Source organism: Budorcas taxicolor, chromosome 3 (assembly GCF_023091745.1).
Source record: "Budorcas taxicolor isolate Tak-1 chromosome 3, Takin1.1, whole genome shotgun sequence".
Taxonomy (NCBI): domain Eukaryota; kingdom Metazoa; phylum Chordata; class Mammalia; order Artiodactyla; family Bovidae; genus Budorcas; species Budorcas taxicolor.
This window is the reverse complement of record NC_068912.1, coordinates 91,089,384-91,100,377: the sequence shown is the minus strand read 5'-3', so window position 1 is coordinate 91,100,377 and position 10,994 is coordinate 91,089,384. Positions and strand designations below refer to the sequence as shown.

The window sequence follows — 10,994 nt, the reverse complement described above, 5'->3', positions numbered from 1 at the left end:
TGCAGCTTCTTTCAAGCTTTGGGGGAGGGCAGATGGTTCCTGTCAGTGTTTTCTTTCCACGCAGATTTTGTTCCTTAAGGCAAAACTCAGGCTGTGCAACTCAGGCTGGTTTTGCCTCAGTCCCTGGGGGGTGGAGGGGCCCCACCCCAGGCTGGGTCAGTACAGGGCAGGAAGAGACCTGCCTGTTGCTGGCTTCAGAGTTAAGAAGTGCTCTGGGATCCAGGATGGACGCATTGTGCTTCCCTCACAGCTGGGCTGTGTTCATGTTTCTTACTGTGAACCATGTTCAGAAGCAATTCTTAGAACTCAGAGAATTCGAGAAAAGCCAGGTAGGGAATTCGCAAAGTTAGGACTTGAAAAATTGGAGTGATTTGTTCAGCAGGAGAGGATAAAAGTGGACGTTCTAAGCAAACACCATAGTGGGAATGTGAAATTTACCAACAACTTGGTACATTTCAATCCAACAAATATTTGTTGAGTACCTAGTGTTAAATAGGGCTTCTCTGGTATCTCAGCTGGTGAAGAATCTGCCTCCAATACGGGAGACACAGGTTCAATCCCTGGGCCAGGAAGATCCCCTGGAGAAGGGAATGGCTACCCACTCTAGTACTCTTGGCCTTCCCTGGTAGCTCAGGCTGTAAAGAATCTGCCAACAGCTACCCACTCCAGTATTCTTGTCTGGAGAATTCCATGGACAGAGGAGACTGAGGGACTATAGTCCATGGGGTCACCAAGAGTCGGACCCCACTGAGCGACTTTCACTTTACTCACTAGTGTTAAACGTGATTCAAGAAGACAATGTAGGTGATAAACAAACTTCATGAAGCAGGATGGTCTCCAATCATAGTACTGCAACGTGAGGGCAGTAGGCAGGAAGCTTATAGGGCAAAGAATAAAGAACAAGGAAGAGAAAAATAGAAAATATCTCATTGGCTGGGGTCACCTATCAACCTTGTTTGTGGTGAGAAGGAACAAGGAAGTAAGTAGAGAGCCCAGAGCTGGCTGGGCATCTGGGGACAGGCTGACCAGGTATACTGTTTCTTGGCAAGTGGAGCATTTGTAGGAACATGAAAGCTATCCACATTTTGGTTTCCTGATGTGGCACCCTGGGCACGAGGGGCTCCATCTTGGGCCTAGAAAGTTATTTCTATACTAGTATGTGCCAGAGATGTGAGTTTATGGGTCTGTCCCACATCAGGCAGAAAGTTACTAGCAGACAAGGACTGTTTGCTTTGCAGTCAGATAAAAAGGATTCCAAGGGTTTGGGGGTTTAATGAAGGATCATGTCCTCTGGACCACACCCCAAACTGGATGGCAGGGATCAGAACTGAATATGGTTCCTGAAGTCAGGCTCGCAGCCTGACAGCTACAATGATGTAAATGTATGGCTACAAAGTTCAGAAAAGCAAAGAGAAGAGAGTAGTCAATTCCGTCTGGTGGGGTCAAGGAGAATCTGAATCTGAACTGAACTTGGAAGAAAGAATAGGGCTTCTTTGGCTGGATGGAGAAGGGGGTTTTAGGTTGAGGAACAACAAAGACACAGATGTATGAAAGAGTATGTACATTTGAGGGGGAACAGTGAATAGTTTGTATTTTTCAGAGTGTTCATTCAACGATTATTGTTTTTTTAAAAAATATTTTCTTGTTTTTGATGTGGGCCATTTTTAAAGTCTTTACTGGATCTATTACAATATTGCTTCTATGTTTTGGTTTTTTGGCCTTGAGGCATGTGGGATCTTAGTTCCCTGACCAGGGATTGAACCCTAACCACCTGCATTGGAAGGCAAAGTCTTAGCCACTAGACTACAGGGAAGTCCCCACTGATTACTTCTTAAACACCTACTATGTGGCAGAAACTGTTCCAGGTGCTTAGAAGGCAGGAGTAATCAAGGCAGGTTTCTTTCTTTCTTGCTGTACTAGTTCGTTAGACTGGTGGCTTGAAAAACAAAAATTACTTTTTTGACATCTGGAGGCTAGAAGTCTGAGACGGAAGTGTAGGCAGGATTGGCTTCTTTTCTGGCTGTGCTGCGTCTTTGCTGCTTGTGGGTTTTTCTTAGTTGTGGTGAGTGGGGCTCCTCTCTAGTTGCAGTGTGCAGGCTTCTCATTGTGGCGGCTTCTCTTGATGCTGAGCACAGGCTCTAGGGTGTGCGGACTTTAGTAGCTGTGGTTCCGCGACTCTGGAGCACAGGCTCAATGTCTGTGATGCAGGGGCTCAGTTGCTCCTTTGCATGTGGGATCGTCTTGGATCAGGGATTGAAGCCGTGTCTCCTGCACTGGCAGATGGATTCCTTATCGCTGAGCCATCAGGGAAGTCCCAGGACTGGCTTCTTCTCCAGCCTCTCCTTGGCTAGTAGATGGCCATTTTCTCTGTGTGTCCTCCTATGGTCGTCCCTCTGTATTTATCTCTACCCTAATTACTCCTCTTATAAAGACACCATCATGCTGCATCAGGGCCGACTGTAATGACCTCATTTTAACTTAATTACCTCTTTCAGAATCCTGTCTCCAAATAGTCACATTCAGAATTACTGGTGGTAGAACTTCAACATGTGAATTGTGGGGGCTACACAGTTTGCCTCATGACACTTGCTGGGGTTTACATTTTAGTGTGTGTCAGGTTTGGTGGTGGGTGATTTAGTCGTGTCCAACTCTTGAGACCCCATAGACTGTAGCCCAACAGGCTCCTCTGTTCATGGGATTTCCCAGGCAAGAATACTGGAGTGGGGTGCCATTGCCTTCTCCAGTGGATCTTCCTGGTCCAGGGACTGAACCTGGGGATTGAACCCAAGTCTCCTGCATTACAAGCAATACAGATTCTTTACAGACTGTGTCAGGTTTGAGGGGCAACAAATGACTATACCAATAAACAAATAAACAAATTAGGTAATGTTATTTAAAATATTTTAAAATATTTATTTATTTATTATTTATTTTTGGCTGCACTGGATCTTAGTTGCAGTATGCAGGATCTTTTGCCGTGGTGCAGAGGCTCAGTAGTTGCAGCCCATGGGCTTCCCAGTGGCATGTGGGGTCTTAGTTCCCTAACCAGGGATCAAACCCATGTCCCCTGCATTGAAAGGCAGCTTCTTAATCACTAGACTGCCAGGAAAGTCCCCAAACTTGGTAATTTTAGATAATGATAGGTATTGTAAAGAAAAAAAAAAACAAGATAATGGCATAGAAATTGGCCATTCATTATTATGTATTATCTCTATATTATAGCAAATATATAAATACATTTTTTTTCCAGCAAATGTTGGAACACCTTATCTGAACCAAGATTTAGCTATTTTGCTGGGAATCATTTAGATTTGTTGCAAGGTCCCTCAGGCATGATCCTTGCCCTTGAGAAATTCATAATGTAGTAGAGGGAACCTATGTACACACAGGAAAACATATAAGGAGACCCCGCCATGGGAGCTAAGTGGCTCATCAGGAACACTGGCGCTGTTTCAACAGGGTGAGAGGGGGTGGGCAGTGGTGGGATACTCCCTGGCATCATGTGGGGATATCAGGATCTTTGGGCTCTACTCAACGGGGAAAATCCATTTCCATCTTGGGTCCCAGAGATGAAATTCTTTTGCCAGCAAAAGGAGTAGAATAAAACATTCTTTGATGATGGCAACCGAAGCTCAAAATATGCTGGTCCTTTTCTGTACCTGAGGCCAGGAAGACACAGAGGCCCAGGTCAGAAAGGACTGGCCAAGTACCAGCTGGGTTAATTTATCATAAGATGTAGGCATTTACTCTGGACACCATGATGGATAAAGGCTTGGGCTTACAGTCCACTTTGAGCAAGCTCTGAAGGAGAGATTGAAAACACAGATCCCCTAGGAAGTGGCAGTGTCAGCCTGGATCCCTGGTCAAGAGCAGTAAGGGGCTTTCTTTAAGGGGAACTTCAGAAATCAGGTGGTACAAGGGGAGGAGTCCGTGGAGGCCAAACTGAGCCTGGAGAGGAAGTTCACTGGTCCCACAAGGAGGAGGAAAAAAGCCTCCATCAGTTAGTTGTTCAGGCTGGTGAAGCTCCAGGTTTAATGGGCCTCAGTATCTGTTGGAGATGATGGGGCTGCGCCTGGCAGCATTCAGTAGGGGGGCGTCTGCATAGAACCTTGGACCATCATTTTTTTTTTTTTTTTTTGCCTTCATCAATCTTTATTTATCTATTTTTTTAATTTTTATTTTTACTTTATTTTACTTTATAATACTGTATTGGTTTTGCCATACATTGACATGAATCCGCCACGGGTGTACATGAGTTCCCAATCCTGAACCCCCCTCCCACCTCCCACCCCATATCATCCCTCTAGATCATCCCTGTGCACCAGCCCCAAGCATCCTGTATCCTGTATCGAACATAGACTGGCGATTCATTTCTTACATGATAGTATACATGTTTCAATGCCATTATCCCACATCATCCCACCCTCTCCTTCTCCATCAAAGTCCAAAAGTCCATTCTATACATCTGTGTCTCTTTTGCTGTCTCGCATACAGGGTTATCATTACCATCTTTCTAAATTCCATATATATGTGTTAGTATACTGTATTGGTGTTTTTCTTTCTGGCTTATTTCACTGTGTATAATCGGCTCCAGTTTCACCCATCTCATTAGAACTGATTCAAATATATTCTTTTTAATGGCTGAGTAATATTCTATTGTGTATATGTACCACACCTTTCTTATCCATTCATCTGCTGATGGACATCTAGGTTGTTTCCATGTCCTGGCTATTATAAACAGTGCTGTGATGAACATTGGGGTACATGTGTCTCTTTCAGTTCTGGTTTCCTCAGTGTGTATGCCCAGCAGTGGGATTGCTGGGTCATAAGGCAGTTCTATTTGCAATTTTTTTAAGGAATCTCCACACTGTTCTCCATAGTGGCTGTACTAGTTTGCATTCCCACCAACCATCATTTTGAACAAGCCGGCCAGCCCCATGTTTAGGATATAGGTAGTGGACTGCTGATCACACTGTAGGGAATTCTGCATTATTATATACACAAGGGACTTAAATTAACTGTATGATAAATTGTATATAGTGTTCTAGCCTAGTTTAGTCATTCTCAACTATATAAAAAGTCCCTAGTAAAAGCAGTTGTGCAACTACAGTGGTATCTAAATATGTGCCCAGGCAGGTTAGATCCTGCCTGATAATCTCCATTAGCATCCTGCTGCCTGGAGCAGGCAAAACCAGAGTCAAGCTCTCCTGCAGACTTGTGGGGTGCCTGAGGAGCAGAGCACGGCAGACTGCATTGCTCGAGTTCCCAAAGCAGCTGGAAGGGAGAAGGAGAAGACAGTGTGCGCTGTTTTAATATGATTTCTCATTACATTTATTGAGCATATGGTATATGCCCGACACTTGGGTTCCCCTAGAAGCAGACACCCCTGAGAGGAAGACTGAAAGGCAAACAGTTTAACTGGGTTATGATCCTAGGAAACACACACAGGACAAAGAAAAGGAAAGGAAAGGAAACCAGTAGGGAGTTACTATGGACAGCTGGAGCCAAGTTACACAGGGATCCTCTGGGAGGAGAACAACTGACCCACTTTACCTGGGGTTAAGGGGTTTGCTGAGATGAACTTTCAGTGAGAAATCGAGGGAAAGTATGAGAAAAGTGTTAGTCACTCAGTTGTGTTATGTCCAGCTCTTTGACTCTTTGTGACCCCATGGACTGTAGCCCACCAGGTTCCTCTGTCCATGGAATTCTTCAGGCAAGAATACTGGAGTGGGTTGCCATTCCCTTCTGCAGGGGCTATTCTCGACCCAGGGATCGAACCCAAGTCTCCTGCATTGCAGGCAGATTCTTTACTGTCTGAGCCACCAGAATCCAGGGAAATCCCAGGCAAATTCAGACACATCAGTCACTCAGTCTGGGAGTCACTGTAGCATATATGCCTAAACTATCCCAAATGAGGTTGAGGAAACCCAACTGTTCGTAATCCACCAATTTCCTATCTGACTGGTTAGGGAAGATGCAGTTTCTAGATGCCCAACCTAGGGAGGCAGTTTCTCCTTACAGCTCCTGAGAAGTCCCGAGTGCTGAGTAAACTAGTCTTCTGACTGGTGCAGGCACAGGAGTGCCTCTCACGGCATCCCTTTGCATGACTGACCATGTTTTCTGGTCTCATTTCCCTTTTTCTTCACTTTCACTGACTGGACTTGTGTCTCCTAAGTAAAGCATCAACCCTGTATGTAGTCCTTGCGTCAGGCTCTGCTTTCTAAAGAAGTTGGTCTAATTTGGCTGAATTATGGGAGACCTGAGTTCAAATCTCAGTTGTTTGGCTGACTTGCTGTGTCACTTTGGATAATTTTTCTCTTCTAGACCTCAATTTTCCTTCTTCCAAAATAGTAGTTGAAGCTATACGACGTCTGAAGTCTTCTCCTGTCCCCATATCCTCCGGTCTTAAAAGATTCTCCTAAAAGAGCCTTGTGAGTTCCCTGCTAAACCTGAAGCCTCAGACTCCTTTCAATTCAGTCTTATTTTTCCTCATCACTCTTAACGAATCTTAGTTTCCTGGGCAATTTTTATTTAAAAGAAAAAAGGAAAGCAGGAGAAAGCAAGTTTGGAAACTCATAGCCCCTACACCCCAAGGAGATTTTCCTAAAACAATCTCTCTCTCTCTTTTTTTTTGGTGGGGGCAGGGGGAGACTTACTTTGCAAGGAAATTTAGTCATTCTAAAATGGCCTTTGAAACCAAAGACTATGGAAAAGTTGAAGGAAAAGCACAAAGTGATTGGGGATAAATAGTTCCATATGAGTTACTGGATATAATATTCCTTCTTGTACTACTCAGTGCTGGCTGAAAGCAGACACTGCATGCTTGGTGTGTGCTAACAGATGTGTGTTCAGGCTTAATGGGATTTTAGAAGGGTCAAGAATTCCCCCAAAGTATACTTGCACCACTCTGTTCTCCGAGGGTCATGAGAAGCCACTCAAAATCTCACCTCCTTTTTGTTGCCAACCCTTAAAGTTTTCATTCACTTCTTTCTATGGGAAGGAATTTGGAAAAATCAGAGGGTAGATACTGGTGCTAATAATAAGTAATAGTATGAATAGTAATAAATTAATATTAAAAACAAGTAATAATATTAATAAGTAATATTATTCCCATAAGATGTATGGAAAACCTGAATAAACTTCTTGGCCAATACAATAATCGTACAATCATTACCGTTTATCAATGTGTTATGTGTTAACTCATTTGAGTTTCACAAAGTGAGAAGTTCAGTAACTTGTCCAAAGTCACACGGTGGTGGAGGGGAAAATGAACTTGAATTGGATCTGTGCTGATGGAAAAGAACAAAGTCTGTGCTGTGGTCATGGGTGAAATGAGAAGGAGGACTGTGAACTGGGCAGTAGATTGGAGCAGAACCTTTTAGGTAGCTTCCAATTTGATGTTTGCTTCTTTGGGCAGTAGAGAATCAAACAGCTATTATAAGCCAAGCCTTGTGAAAGTCACTCAGTCATGTCCGACTCTTTGCAACCCCATGGACTATACAGTCCATGGAATTCTCCAGGCCATAATACTGGAGTGGGTAGCCTTTCCCTTCTCTAGGGGATCTTCCCAACCCGGGGATCAAACCCAGGTTTCCCTCATTGCAGGAGGATTCTTTACCAGCTGAGCCACAAGGGAAGTCCAAGAATACCGGAGTGGGTAGCCTATCCATTCTCCAGGGAATCTTCCCGACCCTGGAATTGAACTGGGGTCTCCTGCATTGCAGGAGGATTCTTTACCAACTGAGCCATCAGGGAAGCCTGTGGTTGCAAAGAGGAATCAAATACAGCTATGTACTTTTGGGAGGTGACATTTGGGAAGATAAGGTTTTTTACAGAAGTCACTAACCCTAACCCTAATCCTAACCCTAATATATGGAATGCTTCACAAATTTGGGGGTCATTTTAGACACAGATAATTACCACCCAGCAGACATGAGTGAGCAAAAGGCCAGGGACAGTTACAAGGAATATCCAGAGGCAGCATGCTGCACTGGCAAGAGTCTCAACTCTGGGGTGAAAGCATGGTTCAAAATCTGGTTCTACTGTTTCCTAGCTGTGTGACCTCTGGCAAGTTACTTAATCTCTCTGAGCCTGAGGCTCAAGAAAGATATATCACTGGAACAAGACTTTGAATTTTACACAAGATTTGAGCATCTAGAAATATTAAGGAAAGAAATACATTAAAATTATTAGAGTTATAAGATTATGAGTAATTTCTTTAAACATTTTTTCTATGTAGGGGGACAAACACACATGAAAACAATAGCAAGTATTTCTGAGTTCTAGATTTGGCAGCAGAATTGATTTTTTTTTTTTGGAGGGAGATTTCTTTGTTGTTTAGGGAAAACACTGAAATTGGCTTTTGGTTCTGGAGCAGCATGGCCAGAAGCCAGTCTGTGAGGACAGCTTGAAGTAGAGTGTCTGCTTAGTTGCTCAGTTGTGTCCAACTCTGCGACCCCATGGATTGTAACCCACCAGGCTCCTCTGTCCATGGGGACTGTCCAGGCAAGAATACTGGAGTGGGTTGCCATGTCCCCCTCTAGAGGATCTTCCCAACCCAGGGATCGAACCAAGGTCTCTTACATTGCAGGTGGATTCTTTACCGTCTGAGCCACCAGGGAAGCCCTGAAGCCAAAGGAATAGGTGGTAAACTGCTCTGCATCCTCATCTAGAGGGTGCTGTTGGCTTCCTGGGTATGGGGCACATGACAATAGTGCCTGTGGCAGAGAGTGACTGTTGTTTGAGAAGTCTGCTTCCGTTTCCTGTTGGGCACAAGTTGTTTTATGTTTCCCAGCCTTTTTTGCAATAAGGCGTAGCCATGTGTTTTAGTTAATGGAATATGGGTGGAAATTTCACATGCCACTTGCAACACTGGCCACATAAATAAATCATTTACACATGATTCTTTCTCTTGCCCTGTCTTCAGACTGGGTGTTGATGTCCAGAGAAAGCTGTGTAGAAAACAGCAGATCCTCTGAGCCTGGGTCCATGTACAGTTCTATGCAGTACAGCTCTGTGAGCCCTGCCTCTCATTGGCTGGACTTTGTAAGGGTAGACACATTCTTCTTTTAAACCCCTGGGATGTCACAGTTTTGCTGTTAAAGTAGCTAGTGTTGTCTCAACTAATATAGTAATACATTTTGGGCTTCTTCAGCAGTATCCAGAGGGAGGGAACCGGAGTCATGGAACCTAGGGGAGAGGAGGTAAGAGGGAATTCTCTTTCATGAGGTTAGTCCAGATGGAGCAAAATGGCACCCCGCTTTTGTTGAGGATGGTGGTCCCTTATATAGACTAAGGATGTGGTCTTTGGATTCAGCGCCATCTGGGATTCATTTCATTTTTCTCCTTTACTTTTCAGTGTTGTAGTGCCCTTGTAGTCCCTTCAGGACTTGAGTAGAGTTGGTCAAACACTCAGGTATAGCATCACCTGTACTTTGGGAAATTAAGGGAAGATCAATGCTTAGGTGTGGGAAGGCCAGGGAAGATGCAGTGGCAGCTTGGGGAAGCTTGAATGGGTAGAATTGAATGGTAGAGAAGCTTGGAGCAGAGGTCGCAGAGAGAGGGGACGACCAAAAGAATGTAAGTTATCCTGGGATCTTCAGAAGTAGCTGGTGGTAATGTGGGTGGAGTGTGCTTTTGTTCCTACAATTATGCAAGTTGATATTTTCTCTGTGTTATAGTCCCTTAGATTCTGAGGGGGCTCTTTAGATGTCTCTTTACTGGGGAACTCCAGGATACTTGAGTTGCCTGTATTTTTAAAGTTTTCTTCAATGTTTATTACTTTTTATAAAGGGAAAATACATTCTGAAAGAGCATAAAAGAAAGCAACGAAAATGAAAGGGTCTGGAACACAGCATTGGATCTAGTAGATAGCAGGTACTCAATTAATAGTTGCCTTTTCTATCCTAATGTTCATCAATTTATTTTATTATTTAAAAATTATTTTATTGAAGTGCAGTTGATTTAGAATGTTGTGTTAGTTTCTGGTGTATAGCAAAGCGATTCAGTTATACATTCTTTTTCATATTCTTCTCCATTATGGCCTATTGTAGGATATTGAATATAATTCTCCTGTGCTATACAGTAGAAGCTTGTGGTTGAGCCTTTCGACACAAAATAGGTTGCACCTGCTAATTCCAAACTCCCAATCTATTCCTCCCTCACCCCCACCCCCTTGGTGACCATAAGTTTGTTCTCTAAAAAATATGGAATATTTCACAAGTTTGTATGCCATCCTTGTGCAATCTGGTGTCAACTTGTCTATATCATTCCAGTTTTAGTATGTGTGCTGCCCAAGAGAGCACCATCGTCAGTTTAATCATAAATTCTTGGAAGGAGGAACTTGGCATTATTTTAAATGATTATTATTGTCCATTGGTTATCAGATGCATTGTGATTTCAGAACATTTACGTGGGAAAAAATGTCCTCTGAGACTTAAGAAAGTACCCCGGGGTGGTGATCTGCTTCCTGGTGTTATACTCACTTACTCTCCTGGGATGCAGAAGGCTTCCCCAATGGGTGCTTTTAAACAGTTAATGTAACAAAAATCCAACTATTTAGATCAAATCACTGTCTTTGCTCTTGTGTTTAGAGTAAATATCAGTTTATTTACCACCAGTTCTTGAGTCATGATTTATCAGCAGATCTTGTGTGGGTTCCTGGAAGTGGTATGACCCTAGTCCTATTCACATGCTCCCGATTCTTACTTCTCCTCAAGAGGCAGGATCTGGGCTGACATGGCAGATTGTGATGTTCTCTGGAAAACAAAGTGGCCCAGAGAATGTCCAGTTCTAATGTCACATGATGGGAATCAGACACCAGCAATCTGGCTTGAATTCAGTTGAAATGGGGGAGGGAGGAGGAACTCAAAGCCAGAAGCAGCAGCATCTCATGAGGACCTACTGTGTGCCATGGTGTGAGGTGCTTACACTTGTGATCTTATTTGATCTTCACAACAACTCTGTGGGATGGTGAGTATCCAATGTCACACAGA

At 43.6% G+C, this 10,994-nt stretch overlaps 1 non-coding gene across 1 annotated transcript; it reads right to left on the bottom strand.

The window, feature by feature from the left end:
* Positions 1-10,199: 10,199 nt before the first annotated feature.
* On the bottom strand, positions 10,200-10,304 carry LOC128045858 (U6 spliceosomal RNA). Its single transcript, XR_008199191.1, has one exon. It is a non-coding gene; the product is annotated as a U6 spliceosomal RNA (small nuclear RNA).
* Positions 10,305-10,994: the final 690 nt, after the last annotated feature.